Source organism: Gossypium raimondii, chromosome 3, assembly GCF_025698545.1.
Source record: "Gossypium raimondii isolate GPD5lz chromosome 3, ASM2569854v1, whole genome shotgun sequence".
Taxonomy (NCBI): Eukaryota; Viridiplantae; Streptophyta; class Magnoliopsida; order Malvales; family Malvaceae; genus Gossypium; species Gossypium raimondii.
This window is the reverse complement of record NC_068567.1, coordinates 13,865,334-13,882,012: the sequence shown is the minus strand read 5'-3', so window position 1 is coordinate 13,882,012 and position 16,679 is coordinate 13,865,334. Positions and strand designations below refer to the sequence as shown.

The window sequence follows — 16,679 nt, the reverse complement described above, 5'->3', positions numbered from 1 at the left end:
TAATAAAACCATTTCCACTCATGCAAATTATGATTCCATTCCACTAACTAGATTCCATGGTTTAAATATCCTTTTAACCCTCTAATTTAACTATTCAACTTTTACAATTTTTACGATTTAGTCTTTTTCTTATTAAAACATTTAAATGATAAATTTCTCAACCAAAATTCAATACTACACTAATGACCTCATAAATATTTTAAACTAATAAATATTTACAAATTGACATGACAGATTCGTGGCCCTGAAACCACTGTTTCCATCACCACTAAAAAATAGGTTGTTACATCTGATTTGTATTAAAGATGATTAATGAATCCACAGAGTTGACTGTCTCTACAAATCAGATCTCTTGAGATCGAACAAAGAACAAACTAAAAATAAATCTAAAACTTAAGAAGAAGAAAAACTAAACTAAAATTAAAAGTGAAATTCAAGAGTAAGTAATTGGTGCCTTTTACATGTGACAAAGGAGCCTATTTGTAGATTTTAGGTGGTCATCATCCTTAACCCTAGGTTAGCTGACGTTTCTGAGCTTTCAATTTGATTGTGCAAACCAAAACACCCCAGGCTCATGTTTTAATTCGTCCAGAGTCGATGTCGTGACACATCAGGACCTGTTGTACAACATAGCAGTTAGTGTACTCCTCCTTTGGACATCTTCAGGGGTATGTCATAAAACACCACTAGTCTATGTTGCGACATCGAAGGCAGTCTCATGAATTCTCTATTTTGCTCCCTATGTTGCGACATTAAGCATTCTGTGTTGCGACGTAACGACTAGTATCAGTTTATGACACCTTCTAATGGTCTCCTGCACACTTATAAAGTTCACAAGCTCACCCTTAGGCCTCATTCAACCCCTGTGGTCAATAAAAGACTCAATTTGTCCATTTTATTTTCTTAAAAGAAACTTAAGAAAACATAATTAAAACTTGAGAAAATACTTGTTTTCAAGCTCCTAAAGTGTGGAAATTAGTTTAATCTACTATACTGAATTACGAAAGATCAAGCAGTCGTCCAAACTTCCTCTTTCATAGCCTTCGTCTCCTTCGATTTTTAGAATCTTCAAAGGTAAATCTCAATTCTTCTTGCTTTTCTTTCTCTTCTTATTCCCATTCACCATGTCCAATATGAACATCCGTGGTCATAACCAAAGAAATCTCTCCTCGTCTCCCACAAATCTCACCATTTTTGGTCTTCAAGACTTCGAAAGTACCCCCTCCAAACATATCACCCCATAATTCAAATGTAGTACAACCCAAAAGGAAGCAGACCGATTCCTAGTAGCTCGAGGCTTCCACCATCCTAACTTTGCTTACGATGTCGGAATACCCTTGAGGTGCCGCTTGAGTGAAAACTTTCAAGGTTTCATCATTCCCTTGATTCTATTAGAGGTTGGTTTCCTTTTGCCTCTACATCTATTTTTTTTCGTACTATTGGTTTATGGCATCGCACCAGGGCAGCTATCAGCCTTGTCCTGGTGGACCCTTATTGCCTATTTCTTAGATTGATGTAGACAAAACGAGCCTCCAATCCTTAGAGTCTTTTAAAGGTTTTACCAACTGAAAGTTACCACACAAGGGGTTGGCATTTGTTCTTCCTACTTCAGCGTCTGTTCTGGCTTTCAACCTATCACCCAAAATAGTCTTTCCAACTTGCACTGGGAAAAAGGGAAATTTATACGAGTCACTTGTAAATTAGAAAGTGGGTTTGGTTTCCCCACATGTTGGTGTATTCCCACGGAATCTGTTTGTTCTCACAGTCTGTCTATAGACTAAAAGATTGCTAACAAGCAGATTAAGTGCCTAAGCAAGGGACGTACTCTTGAATTGATAGGTTTGGTAACTGTCAGAAATTTTTTCTAATTTTTTTGTCAAACGAAAGCCCCCAATAGTCGTAGAGAAATTGATCGCATTAGTTGGCTAGATTATTACAATATTTCTTTGGCTTCAGATGCTTGGCCTCATAATGGAAATTCTATCTTAGCTTGAATTCTAACCAAGTGTGAAGGGGAGCCCTCATTTTTCTTTTATGAATATTGTGGAATACATCTCTGAAACTAGCTCGTTACTTAGAGTACTCTCCCTCCTACTTCTTATTCTTCTCCAAGTGAAGTTAATACTCACATTGATGGTGCAGGGCCTTTTTCCAAGTCTCATGCTTTGCCCAACCCAGAGTCAGGCGTGGACATCAAAAGCATTTTGAATACACCTTAAGTTAAGAAGGGAGCTTCAGCTGCTTCATCTAGGAAACCCACTACCAAGAGAGATCAGAAGCGACTGAGGACTAGTTTGGGCCAAAACTGGTGCCTATGTCATGACACCAAGATATTGATGTCTCAACATCGAAGAAAAAAAAGCTAGAAACGAGTTCTAAAGTGAAAATGCCCTCAATGTCACGATATAGCCTTCCGATGTCGAGACATACCCCATGCACAGCCCAAAATTCATGCACGTTTTAACTATGTATTGGAGGGAATTAGGTATATTTATCATAATTGAACTCTAAGGACTTCAAGGATAACTTAAGTACATTAATATTCCAAGTTGAGCCTATATAAAGGCCATTCTAATCAGGTTAAACACACAATTTTAGGGTTTTGATTTGTAGGTTTTTTCATTCTTAGTTTTTACTTAGGTTATTTTAGGTTCTTGTAATTGGAAGATCCTAACCTGAAATGAGACTTCTACGAGGGGAGATTTTTCCAAAACCATGATTTCATCGATAAATCCATGAGCATTTCTTTTCCTTGTTCTCTTCTTTGTATTTCTATCTTTAACATTGTTAGATGAATGTTTATGTAAAGACTAGAATCAATTTTTGATTTTAACATATTTTGCATGTTTTTGATGCTTTAACTTAATTAATTGCTTAAATGATTGAGTTTCTCAGTGGATCAGCTGTTTGGGAAAAGAAGAACGTGAAACAAACCCTAGGCTTGACAACCCTAAGAGGTAATTTAGTTGGGAATTAACCCAAAATTGGTATGGCCTATCCGTGAATACCTTAACCTCGAATCATCCTGATTGATTAGAACTCTACTTCAATAATTAATTAGGTGAAACTGTTGACTAAAAGAAACTCGCATAGTCAAAACAAGGAACAAGAAAAGTCGATACAAGAGCCTAGGAATAGATTTAGGTTTAGCTAAATTTATTTAGTTTATTATTATTATCATCTTGCTTCTTGATTAACACTGCTAATTCATGACTCGAGTAGATTAGTAATTATTTCCCATAATTGGCTTGATAATAGTTTTCCCCAAACTGCAACCCCTTGGGTACGATCCTCGAAAAACTTACCAAGTTTTTCATTGTAAACAAACTATATTACAACCTCACCCGTATACTTGGAAAAGTCGTCTCAAATCTATATCTTTAGTTGCAGCATTCACACTTTGGACGTTGGCACGTCCAGAGGCGATCAGGCATCCCTATCCAAAGATAGCCACAGAAGTTTTCCTTTCGTAGTCTCGCCACGAAGGCATCCTTTAACAGTGATTGCCACAAAGGCTTCCATTTAACAGAGATCACCATAAAGGCTTCCATTTAATAGAGATCATTACAAAGGCTTCCATTTAATAGAGATCGTTACAAAGGCTTCCATTTAACAAAGATCACCACAAAGTCTTCAATTTAATAGAGATCACCCCAAAGGCTTCCATTTCACAAAGATTGCCACAAAGATTGCCTTATAACTAAGCTTGTCACATAGGCTTCCTTATAGAAAAGACCACCACAAAGGAATCCTTATAATAGAGATTGCCACAATGGCGTTCTTATAACAGAGATCACCACAAAGCCTTCATTATAAAATAGATTTCCACAAAAGCTTCCTTTTAGAGATAGCCACAAAGGCTCATTTATATGGAAATTGGTGTTTCTGACGATAACAATTTGCCTAAACTCATTTTCGTGAGGTTTACCACTCATCACTAGTACTCACCCAATCATCCTTTACATATTCCATATGAGGTCATGGCCCAACCATGGTCTTACACTATATGGCTTTTAGAGTGCCATGGCCATGGACTTGTCCTTATAAGAGATTCATATTTTTAATCCTGACAGACCCCTTTAGCTTAAGCTTCGTGTTTTTAGTCTCGACAGACCCCTTTAGTCAACTCCAAACACAGACACATGCTCAACATGTACACTCATTCTTGACAGACTTATTCCTTTCAAAATTCTTCATAACAGATGCATTCGTACTTCCAAACATGTAACACATTCCCCTTAAACTTCATGCATAGATTTTTTAGGAAATGACTTTCTCATGACAGACACTTTTACAACAGACTTTTTCAAACACTGACTAACTTAACACATGTACACATACCATTCCTTTCCTTTTCAAAGTCATAGAGTCATGCTTTACTAGTTTCAGTTTCATACTTTAGTCAACTAGCATAAACATATCTAGACTACAACATACATGCAAGAGTCAGTCTAGAGACTCACCTTGTGGTTACAAGTAGCTGCTTAAACTCTAGTTCCATCAGCTGACTTGGTACTACAACAACCACTTCTTAATGGAATAGAGGGATGTCACTAAGACTCATTTATTAACCCCTAACTTTTCTTTGACTTATAAACTTGTATGGTTCGTCTGTCCTCCAAGTACTCTTACAGATCTATGTTCTCTTAATTGGGAGGTTTATAAACCTTAGCTTGTCATGTAGAAATCGCTGGTGACGTCTAGGATCTCATTTCTAGCATAAAGAATCTCCCTTCCTACCCTTCCAAATAGTAATGTTAGAATAGTGAAGAAAGGCCTCCTTATCCTATCTAGCATATCTATCTATATAACCTATAGCCTTATTGAAACCTAACAAGTGTCACCTTTTCACTGAATTGTCTTATCAAGCTCCTCAACTCCCAAAAAGCTTAATTGAGTACTTTCCCTTTGTTTATAACTAAGCTGGTTTACTTCTAGTTAATACCTAACCAGGTTACCTTATAGCTTAACCAATACGGAGCCATAGTCATAAGTTATATTATACCGCTGTCGTAAGCTCGTACATTAGAAGTCATTTTAGTTAACCATAAGTCCTACTCATTCTGTCCTAGAAACTTGAAATAGAACCCTTATCATTTTAGTTAAGCTTGTTCTGTACGCCAAATGGGTTTTTGTGTAACAGCCCGATTTAGGGCCTAGTCGGAACAGTGGTGTTGGGACCACAAATCTGACGAGGAAAAAATTTATTATCATTATATTTTTATGGCTAACAATTTCACGGAAAGATTTCATGAAAATTCCGGTCAAAAATTTTGATGTTTGGGCACTCAATTTAGTCAAATGGACTAAATTGTAAAAAGTACAAAAGTTGAGTTCTACATGTTAGAGGTGTCCAATTGTTATGAAATTTAAAATTGGAGGTCCTTAAATGGCAATTAGACCATTGGTTAAATTGTGGACAAAAATGGACATGAGATAAGTGAAATAGGATATTTTTTTAGTGAAGGGTATTTTAGTCATTTAGTTATTAAAATGAATTAAAAACAAAATTAAAAGCCAATTTTTGTCCATATTCAAGCTAGGGCCTAATTTTACAAGGGGGGAAGCCATAGTTAGGGTTTTCAAGCTTCCAAGCTCCATAATTAAGAAGAACGTGGAATCAATCTCAAATGGGGAAAGGAAAATATTGTAGATTAAACTGCAAAAATTTCTATATTTTGCACCGAGGAAGTGTCAGAAATTTTCTTGGTTGAACCTTAGGAATAGAATGGGATACAAGTGGCATGTCATTAAAGACTGATGTGAAATTGTGAATAAAGTGGATCCGGGTGCTGGTCATAAGTTCTACCAGTGGCTGGCTATACAGGCATATGTTGCGGATACCTAACAGCTTGTGTGAGCAGCACTGAGTAGTAACGAATGACTAAAAGCTTGTGTGAGCAGGCCCGTGATGCAAAACTGTGATTAATGTGAACTCGGGTGCTGGTCTTAAGTTCTATCAGTGGCTGGGTATATCGGCATATGTTGCGGATACCTGACAGCTTGTGTGAGTAGACCCGTGAAAGTGAATAGCTCGAGAATGATATTTTATGTGAAAAATGATGTGAAGTAGCTTTTGCTACAATTGAGGTACTTATGTGTAAACTTCTGACGTATCCAATAATATTCCTAAGTGTTCAACCGGAAAATGATTAAGTGTAAAAGAATGTGAATATGTTGTGGGCAATCTGCGCGATATGTGGTCAAACTTGAATGAAGTTGATATGGAACAAGTGTTACAATGAAGATTTGTAAATAATTGACGATAAATAGCTATTGGCATGGCTAATTATGAATATACTTTAGTATTATGTGAGTGTAAGTGAGAATTAATGCAAAGAAAACATGATTGAGTAAAATTAACAATAAAAATTGTATGGACAGCATGCAATGGTATCAATTTGAAAAATCACCAAAAATAGTGGAAAGTGAATTAAATGTTGAATAAAATATTAAATTCAAGCTTATTGATTATATTCTCATATTAAAGAAATAGAGTGAGTAAAAGAGTTATAAATTTTGAGATATTTAAATTTTAGCAAGACAATTGTCGAATGATTTCGAAATCCCTGTTTCAACTTTGGAAAATCACTATAAATTGTAAACAAATAATTATGGTTTTAATTTACATTCTTAAATTCCTCAATGAGTATATTTTAGGAGAAACAAATGATAAAACCATTTGAATTGTATACTAAGAGATAATTAATTTTTAGTGAAGAGAGGTCAGAGTTGTCAAGCGGTGAAACAGGGGAAAATTTAAAGAATAAAATTTACCAATTTGCTAAACTAAAATTCTGAAATTTTATGGTAAAAATATATATGAGTCTAGTTTTAGGAAAATTTAGTGATCTTAATTTAAAGTTTCGTAGCCTTAGATAAAAATAATTTAGTGACTATGACGCAGAAAAATAGCTTGCTGGAATTTGAATGTATAGTGAAGTTATAAGTGATTTAAATTATGTATCTATGAAAACATATTAAAGACTTGTTTATTGTTTACATACTTAATTACTAAGCTATATTCTTACTCCTCTTTCCTTTTCCTTGTTTTATAGTGTTACTAGTCGTCGAATTCGAAATAGTCGAGAACTCATCTACACTATCCACAATTTTTGGTATTTTGTAACCAATATTTCTAAATTATGGCATGTATAGAAGACTTGATTTTGAAGTTATACGTTACAAAGTATTTAGCCTAAATGTTAGTATATGTTATTTGATAAATTATTTTATACAATGCTAATGATGATAGTTAAAATGTTAAGTATGATTTAAATATATTTGAGAATATAAATATTGGTTGAAACATTGGAATTGACTGGGTTACGATCTGAAAATTTGCAGGTGAGGTTACATATTTATAACGGGGATTATGTCAAAATTTTCATTAAAAAAATTCAATTGGAACGATAACAAGTGTCTGTGTCTAGTAATACCTCATACTCTATTCCTCGTCGGAACAAGGGTAAGGGGTGTTACATTTTGAGCGAACACTACTTCGTAAAAAATTTCCTTTTGATCTATGCTTCAGTCCTAATGTTCTACAATGCTAAGGCGTCGTAGGCGTGCTCAAGAAATTCTAATTTTACATAAACTCCTGTACCATATGCGACCAGAACTTATCTTATCTGTCGTATTTCCTTAATTAATATCTAGTTACTAAGGATTTGTCGGGCGAGGTGTTACAGTTCAAACCCTTGTTCTTGAATAAACATTTTCCCTTGAAGTTTTAAAAAGTATTTTTCAACATTTTGATTGGGGAATTAGAGGGGATTATAGCCGTCGATGGTTCAAGTTCATTAGTTCTCCTAGATTTTGTCAGAGGGATATTCTATATTTCTAAATGTAGACCAGCTAACAAACTTCAAACAATAATCAATGAAATAGTAACATGAGATACGAACCCTTAACCTCGATTTTTTTGGTTCTAATTATTCATAGAGATTGTGTTGATGTAACTCTTTTACGATTCACTTCCGTTCCTGCTCCACTTGGAATCAAAAGAAAGAAAGAGATTTGAAGAATAAGAATTTGAGTAGAAAAAGGGTTTTTTAGGGTTTAAGAAATTTTAAGGTTTTGAAAAGGTTTAGATGTTGTTAAGCGTTTAAAAAAAAGTAGCAATGAGTTTAGGTTAAAAAAATTGATGTTTTTAAGCTTTAAATTTAGTTTAAAACAAGATTGAAATCGATAGGTTGCGCAACAGGTCGAATCGACCCTACAGAAAATTACAGCGATGTCGTGACATAGGGGTTCCATGTCGCAACATCCCTAATAGGATGCTGATGTCGTTCGACGTCAGGGTTCGATATCATGACACACCTTGTAATTTTTGAGCCCTGGGGTATTATGCATGTTGTCTCGTGACATCTAGCCAATTTGCTCAATTTCTTGAGTCTATCATCAGTGTTGCGACCCAAAGGTTTCGTGTTGTGACATTGACATTGTTTCATCACCAATTCTCAATTCTCAATTTCAACGTGTTTCAGTTTATATTAAACATAAATTTAAATAAAGACTAGGTTTTAAATTATTGGTTAGTTGAAAGTATAATAATATATGTAAAGTTAAAATTCAAATAAAAACTGTCAAGTCTTGTTGTCAAATTCATCCACCAGTCCTATTAATGTACACGGGGATGCTCCTTAGGTTTTGTTTCTATCGGTATTGGTCCAACATCCATCGTGCCACTCCACCTCCCTCTACTTATCTCTTTCTCTGAATTTACTTTTTTGCCCTACACTAATCACTGAAAAAACCTTTTCTAGTTTAAGGTAATTAGGGTTTTGTATAAATATTTCATAACATTGTTTCCTTAATGTTTCCCTATTTATTCTACTGATGTCAACATTTAAAAATTCTCATCTCACCATTGATTCTCATAATTAACTCATTATTTTCTAGGTCAATAGTGGACCTTGAGGTTACTAAAAATGGTCTTTCCAATAGAATGGGTATCTCACAGTCCTCTTTAAAATCTAGAATTACGAAATCGACCGAAATGATAAAACTTCGCACTTTCACCAACATATCTTCAAGTACCCCCTTCAGTTGTACTGAAGACCTATCGGCTAATTGTAGTGTGATTTGGGTATTTTTAAGTTCCTATTACTCGAGTTTTACATATATACATAAGGGCATTAAATTAATATTGGCCCCTAAATCACATAGAGCCTTTCTAAAGTGAATTTTGGGGGAATCTGCTTAGATATCATCAGACTACAAGATACGTCTATATTAACCTATTCTCCTGTTTTAATTTTCCTATGCCTAGACATAAAATTTTTTAAATACCTGGAGTATTTAGAAATTTTTCAATTAACTTTATTAAAGGTAGGTTAACATTTAGAGATTTAAATAAGTTTAAGAAACTTACGAACTCTTCATCTCATTTTTGCTTATCTTCTAATTGTGAAAGGAATGGTACCCTTGTTAGTGCATATTCCTTGATTGGCTCTTTCTCTAGCTCAGCTGCCAGCTTGATTACCTCCTTTGGTTCTGGTTTAATTTCAGCTGGTTCAGAGTTCTCTTGAAGATCTTCGAAATCCTCTTTGTTCTCCTCTTTAGTTGGGTTTTTTGGGTTACCTAGTACTTTACCCGAGCAAAGAACAATTGCTTTTAGCTACTTCTTCTCCTCAAAGCACAATGGTCGAATCTAGTTTGTCACATCAAAGCATCGATCAAATAATGAGTTTGTTGTTAAAAGTTCATTTCTATGTTTAAATCCTTTTGCTCGAGTTTAGCAAATCACCTCGTCAAAAACGTTTACTTAATGTTTGGCATTGATACTTTAGGTTATTCCAATCGCGGAAGCTACTAAAGTTTGAAATGTAAAAATGTTTGTATTTAAGTGCTTTTTGGAAAATAGTTGTTAATTTTGAAAATTCGTGTTTAGCAGTTTTAGATAAGGAAATCTAAAGCCCTTTTAAAAAATTTAATCCCTCAAAGGCCTTATAATAGTATTAAAACCTAAAATATAAAATTCAAATAAAAAGGCTACAGTAAAGCGTCAGCGGTCGTGTGGCCACCTCCGAGTCTCTCGCGGCTCCAAATCGCCCAAGGCTGGGGATTACCTGCACAGTTAGATAGAAGGGTGAGTTTGAAAAACTCAGTGTATAATCACTTATAATACAAATAGTCAGATAAACGGTAAGCAGAAACTGACTGGGCCTGAGCCTATCACAGGCATAGTATCAGGGGAGCCTTAACCCATTAACAGAACCAGGTGGACCTAAGCCCATTACAGAATCAGTATCAGATACAGATATGCAGAAAAAAATCTAGCCCAATCCAACCAATACACCACCAGTACCAACCAATACACCATGTGGGGATAAAATCGACCCATCCAGCCAACACACCAAGCTTAGCACCGGTTGCGGCACTAAGTCAACAGAACGGCTCGACACCGTAGACAAAAAGACTAAAAGTAATAAATATCGCAGCAACACTGCCAGTTAATAGAACGGCTAAAATTCATAAGCAGAAAGGTAGTAAGCTTGAACAGAACAGCTACAAGCCACACACTTCCTCCGTCAATATTAACCCAACCCCATGCAGGATGACATGCCATAGTAACATACGTGAATGCAAGATGTCATGCTCAGTATCAGTCATATAACTTTCATACATAGGTCAGTCAACCTACCACTAGGGGTTAGCGGTCATTTCATCAGTTAGGCGAAAAATGGTAGTTTTACTCCTAGAGGTATTTTGGTCATTTTACCAGTCGAGGGTATTTCGGTCATTTAACAACATTTCTAAAGGCCTACAGTCACCTCGAGCAACACAGATAACCTAAATGGTCATAACGGTGCAAATGGGCCAAAGGCCCATATTCGGACCAAGTGGGCCCACACGCTCGTGTGGCCCATTTAGCCTAAATTCAGTCATGAATATGCGTACTACATAGCCCAATCCAGTGTGGGGCCCACGAGTCTATTGGACCCAAACAACCCATTTCAGCCCAACGAGGCCCATAATGGCCCAGAAACACGAAAACGGTCGTGGTGGCCTCTAATTCTCATACCTATGTCTCATCGACTCGGTTCGCTCACCTACTTTCGCACGCTCGTAAGGCCGTGAAAGCTGAGGCTTTGGAATTTTAGCCTCTCAGCTTTTGTCGATCTACAGTTAAACAGGGGTGTGAATACTCCCCTTTTCAGCTCTTCAAAAGTAAAGGATTTCGGTGTACACTTACAAACCAGATTACGAAACTACGAATCGCCTAAGTGCTCCAAAGCCCTGAAAGATCGAAAAAGGCTTTATTGTTCTTAACACTGACTAAGAATCGATCTCAATGATTAACTGCTTAGGCAACGAACCTTATTAGGCAAAACTATTTTCAAGAATATTAAGTCATAGAGTATTCGGCTAACACCACTTACCCCAAAACGATTTAATGTCGAAAGAAGGATTTGAGCACACCAAATCAACTGATAAGAATGGTAGAACAATGAAATAGTTGGCCACTTGTAAAGCCTAAATTCCCAACAGACACGAACCACAGGAAGTGAGAATGGAGAAGTATTCGGCTTAAAGCAGAGATAACAAGAAAAAGATCTAACAAACACTAACCAGAAACAATTGTACTCACGACTACCAGAGAAGAACCACTAAACCAGAAACAATTGTACTTACGGCTTAAAGCAGCAGAGGCTCTGACCTGAACTGACCCTTCCATTCTGGCCTTTTTCTTAGGCCTTCGATCCAAATTGGAGGGTTCTAAATCCCTCCTATCTCCGCTCCTTTCCTTTTCCCGGTTCTGACGCTTGGCGCGCTTTACCTCCTCAGTAATCTTAGCTTCCTCTACTAACGCTGCAAAGTTCCACTCCCTCTGTGGAGCTATCAACACTGAGAGGTTGTCCCTGAGGCCGTCTTCAAACCGAACATAGCGCTCGTATTTTGTTGCTACTATTCCTCGGCCATACCGACTAAGTCACAAAAATTCTGCATCGTACTCAGCCACAGATCTGTCACCTTGAACCAAATTCAAAAATTCTTTCCTACGAGCATCGACATAACTGGAGCCCACATGCTTTCCCTGAAACGTAGACTTAAAGAATTCCCAGGTCAAATGGTTAGATGGAGTACCTTCTTTTACTGTAGGCCACCACTGATAGGCTTTATCTCTCAGCAAGGACACAACACCCTTCAACTTTTATTCCGATGTACAGTCGAGGTCATTCATAATTCTTTCGGTGGCCTCCAACCAGTATTCTGGCACACTCGAGGCCACCCCAAAAACTCCTCTAAAGATCTCTGCTCCATTTGATCAGAGACGTTCTGTAACTGACCTGCAGCCCACAGTAATGGTATTCGACCTAGCAGACCCGCAACCCTTTCTCGAATCCTTAATATTGTTTGGGACAATGCGTCATCCCCAGCCACTCGATCAAACGACCTAGCCTCAGCTACCGGTGAAGCTTATGCTTCCCTCGCCTCAACATTGGGCATGTAGCCTGACGCCGAAGACCCAGCCCTAGCACTACCACGGCCTCTACCGCGACCTCTTGTACCCCTTCTAGCGCTCATTTTATCTTTGCGTATTATCTGATTTTAAAAAAAAATTATGCAATTTAGTTACAACTTCAGTAATTAAGAAGATGTCTTATGATAAATAGTAGTTTAGAGTTTGTTTTCGCATTCGCAAGCTCACTACAGTTTTTCAGTCTACTCTATCTATGGAGTTTCAGTGTAGTGCTATTATCTATAGTAGTTTGTCAATATAACATTTCAGTTTATAACAGTAAAAAAAGTCAGAGAACTTATAGATTTGGTACCGGAGACTCGGTGTGCCACACTTTTCAGTAAAATACCTCAAAACACTTCATATATTTGGAACCAACCTATTGTAATACAAAATTTTGAAAAACCATTCCATAGAAGAGTTTCGCAACCTGGCTCTTATACCACTAAATGTAACACCCCAAACTCGGTCCAAACATTATGGTCGAATTCAGCGTGTCACATCAAAGTGTCGATCAAATACTGAGTTTATCGTTAAAAGTTCATTTCTATGTTTAAATCCATTTGCTCGAGTTTAGCAAATCACTTCGTCAAAATCGTTTACTTAATGTCTGACATTGATACTTTAGGTTATTCCAATCGCGGAAGCTACTAAAGTTTGAAATGTAAAAACATCTGTTTTTAAGTGTTTTTTGGAAAAAAAGTTGTTAATTTTGAAAATTCGTGTTTAGCAGTTTTAGATAAGGAAATCTAAAGCCCTTTTAAAAAAATTAATCCCTCAAATGTCTTAAAATAGTATTAAAAGCCAAAATATAAAATTCAATTAAAAAGGCTACAGCAGAGCGTCAGCGGTCGTGTGGCCACCTCTGAGTCTCTCGCAACTCCAAATCACCTAAGGCTGGGTATTACCTACACAGTTAGACGGAAGGGTGAGTTTGCGAAAACTCAGTTTATAATCCCTTATAATACAAATAGTTAGATAAATGGTAAGCATAAGAAGACTGGGCCTGGGCCCATCACAGGCATTGTATCAGGTGAGCCTTAACCCATTAGCAGAACCAGGTGGACCTAAGCCCATTACAGAATCAGTATCAGAAGCAGATATGTAGACAGAAATCCAGCCCAATCCAACCAATACACCATCCATACCAACCAACACACCATGTGGGGACAAAGTCGACCCACCCAGCCAACATACCAAGCTTAGCACCGGTTACGGCACTAAGTCAACAGAACGGCTCGGCACCGTAGATAGAACAGCTAAAAGCCATAAATATTGCAGCAACGTTGCCAGTTAACAGAAAGCTAAAATCCATTAGCAGAAAGGTAGTAAGCCTTGAACAGAACGGCTATAAGCCATACACTTTCTCCGTTAATATTAATCCAACCCTATGCAGGATGACATGCCATAGTAACATACGTGAATGTAGGATGTCATGCTTAGTATCAGTCATATAAGTTTCATACATACATCAGTCAACCTACCACTAGGGGTGTAGATGTCATTTCGTCAGTTAGGGGTAAAATGGTAATTTTACCCCCAAGGGTGTTTTGGTTATTTTATCCTTCGACGGTATTTCAATCATTTCACAACCTTTTTGAAGGCCTACAGTCGCCTCGAGCGACACAGATAACATAAATGGTCATAACGGTGCAAATGGGCCCAAGGCCCATATTCAGCCTAAGTGGGCCCACATGCTCGTGTGGCCCATTTAGCCTAAATTCAGTCACGACTATGCGTACTACATAGCCCAGTCTAGTATTTGTCACTTAACGTAGATTTTATTCGTCTAGGACCCACGAGCCCATTGGGACCACACGACCCATTTTAGCCCAACAAGGCCCATAATGGCCCAAGAGCACGAAAACGCTCATGGTGGCCTCTACTTTCTCATACCTATGTCTCATAGAATCGGTTCACCCACGTGCGTTCGCAAGCTCGTAAGGCCTCAAAAGCCCAGGCTTTGGCATTTCGACCTTTCGGCTTTTGTCGATCCACAGTTAAACAGGGGTGTGAATACTCCCCTTTCCAGCTCTTCGAAAGTAAAGGATTTCGGTGTACACTTACTCACCTGATTGCAAAATGTATGAATCATCCACTTGCTCCAAAGCCCTGAAAGAGCGAAAAAGGATTTATTGCTCTTAACGCTAACTAAGGATCGATCTTGATGATTAACTGCTCAGGCAACGAACCTTATTAGGCAAAACTCTTTTCAAGAATATGGCTTAAAGTCCCAATATTAAGTCATAGAGTATTCGACTAACACCACTTACCCCCAAAATAATTTAATGCCAGTAGAAGGATTTGAGCTCACCAAATCAACTAATAGGAACGGTAGAACAACAAAGCAGCCGGCCACTTGTTAAAGCCTAGAAGCCCAACAGACACGAACCCCAAGGAGTGAGAATGGAGAAGTATTCAGCTTAAAGCAGAGATAACAAGAAAAAGATCTAAGAAGCACTAACCAAAAATGATTGTACTCACAACTACCAGAGAAGAACCACTAAACCAAAACTAAGTGAAGAGGTAAGGAGGGCAGAATTGGTCACAAAGGAGTAAGAGGTAAAAGAGTAGTGTGATTCGGCAAAACTAGAAGAAAGGAAGTTGAGAATAGGGATTTTGGCACTAAAACTTACACTAATCAAATCCCGAAAGAGCACGAAAGGTAACTTGCAGAATCAGCACTTAGGGAGAAAAGAAGCTAGAATCGCCAAAAAAAACAAAACCCCTAAATGACAGAGAGGAAAATCGGCACTTATTCACTCATAAATTTTGAAAATGCATACCCAAATACCCCATTAGCCGAATTAATAAAATGGTTTAAAGGCCAAAGTCCAGGTTCCCTTAAAAGAAAAACCAAAATAAATTGCAAGAGCCAAGACTTGAACCTAGGCTCCCTTGTAACCTTAATGACGCTACAAACACTAGACCACATGCTTCCTTATGATATTTTTTTAACACAAAAATTTAAAAGGCCAACATCCAAGCATCCAGGGCTCATCCACTTAAAACAAAATTTTTTGCTAAAGCCCAGGTATGAACCCAAGACTTTTTCAACTCCTCTCAGGACCCTTAACCACTAAAGCAAACATACTTTTGTGCACAGTTTCTTAACTGTTCCCTTTCTCAAGGCCCAATAATTCTTGGATAAAATTTTAGGGCGTTACAGATTTTATGTATTTGAAGAAAGGTTTCCACCCCTATTCCTAATGTAGTTCACATTCTCGGTTGGGTTATTGAGAGAATGGAGGAGAGGTTTATTTCCTCGACATATTGATGACACACTGGATGAGGATTCTATACGATTAAGTCTATCCAAAATCTGTTAGTATCTATTGTGTTCCTAGATAGCTTTTACCATAGATTGCTGACGTAAGTAAATCTTTTGTTTGGCCAGTGCAGGAATTAATCGCCATGTTTTCAATTAGGTCATACAAATCCTCGTATGTCCTATTCATCAGCGCTTCTCCTGTGGTTCTATCTTATTTTGAACGTGCATATGCATCCAACCCATTATCAAACATGTGCAATCTCAACAAATTTGGTAAATGATGGTATGGGCACCTTTGTATCAGCATTTTAAAATGCTCCCAGGCTTCGTGAAAGATTTCTCCTTCTAGCTGTTTAAATGTGGCAATCTCTCTCCTCAATTGGACTATTTTGCTAATAGGAAAGAACTTCTACAGATATTTTTCCGTAAGACCATTCCAAGTTGTGATCAATCCTGGAGCATGTGAGTCTAACCAAGTAAACACGCTATCAATCAAGGAGAAGGGAAAAGTCATAGATGAATAGTGTCATCGATGACCCCGTTATATTTAAATCTGCCACAAAGCTGAAGGAACCTTTTTAGATTATTTTTTAGATCCTCCATCATTGTGCCATTAAACTGTAGATTATTTTGGATCACTTGGATCATGGCCGGTTTGATATTGAAGTTATTTGTTGTGATGGATTGCATTGTGATTTTTTTGAACCATTTCTAGATTGGATAGCTGATCTGTAATAATTCAGTGTAACAGAATAAACTAATTTCTGCACTTTAAGAGCTTGAAAGAAAGCATTTTCATTAGGTTTTAATTATGTTTTTGCAAGTTTTCCTAAAGTTAATAAAATGTGCAAATTAAGTCTTTTATTAACCTTAAGGGCCGAATGAAGCCTAAGGGTGAGCTAATAAACTTTGTAAGTCTTTAGGAGACCATTATAAGGC

The 16,679-nt window shown here is 37.2% G+C and overlaps 1 non-coding gene across 1 annotated transcript; it reads left to right on the top strand.

The window, feature by feature from the left end:
• The first annotated feature begins 16,015 nt into the window (after positions 1-16,015).
• LOC128040186 (small nucleolar RNA R71) lies at positions 16,016-16,122 on the top strand. Its single transcript, XR_008194844.1, has one exon. It is a non-coding gene; the product is annotated as a small nucleolar RNA R71 (small nucleolar RNA).
• The last annotated feature ends 557 nt before the right edge of the window (positions 16,123-16,679 follow it).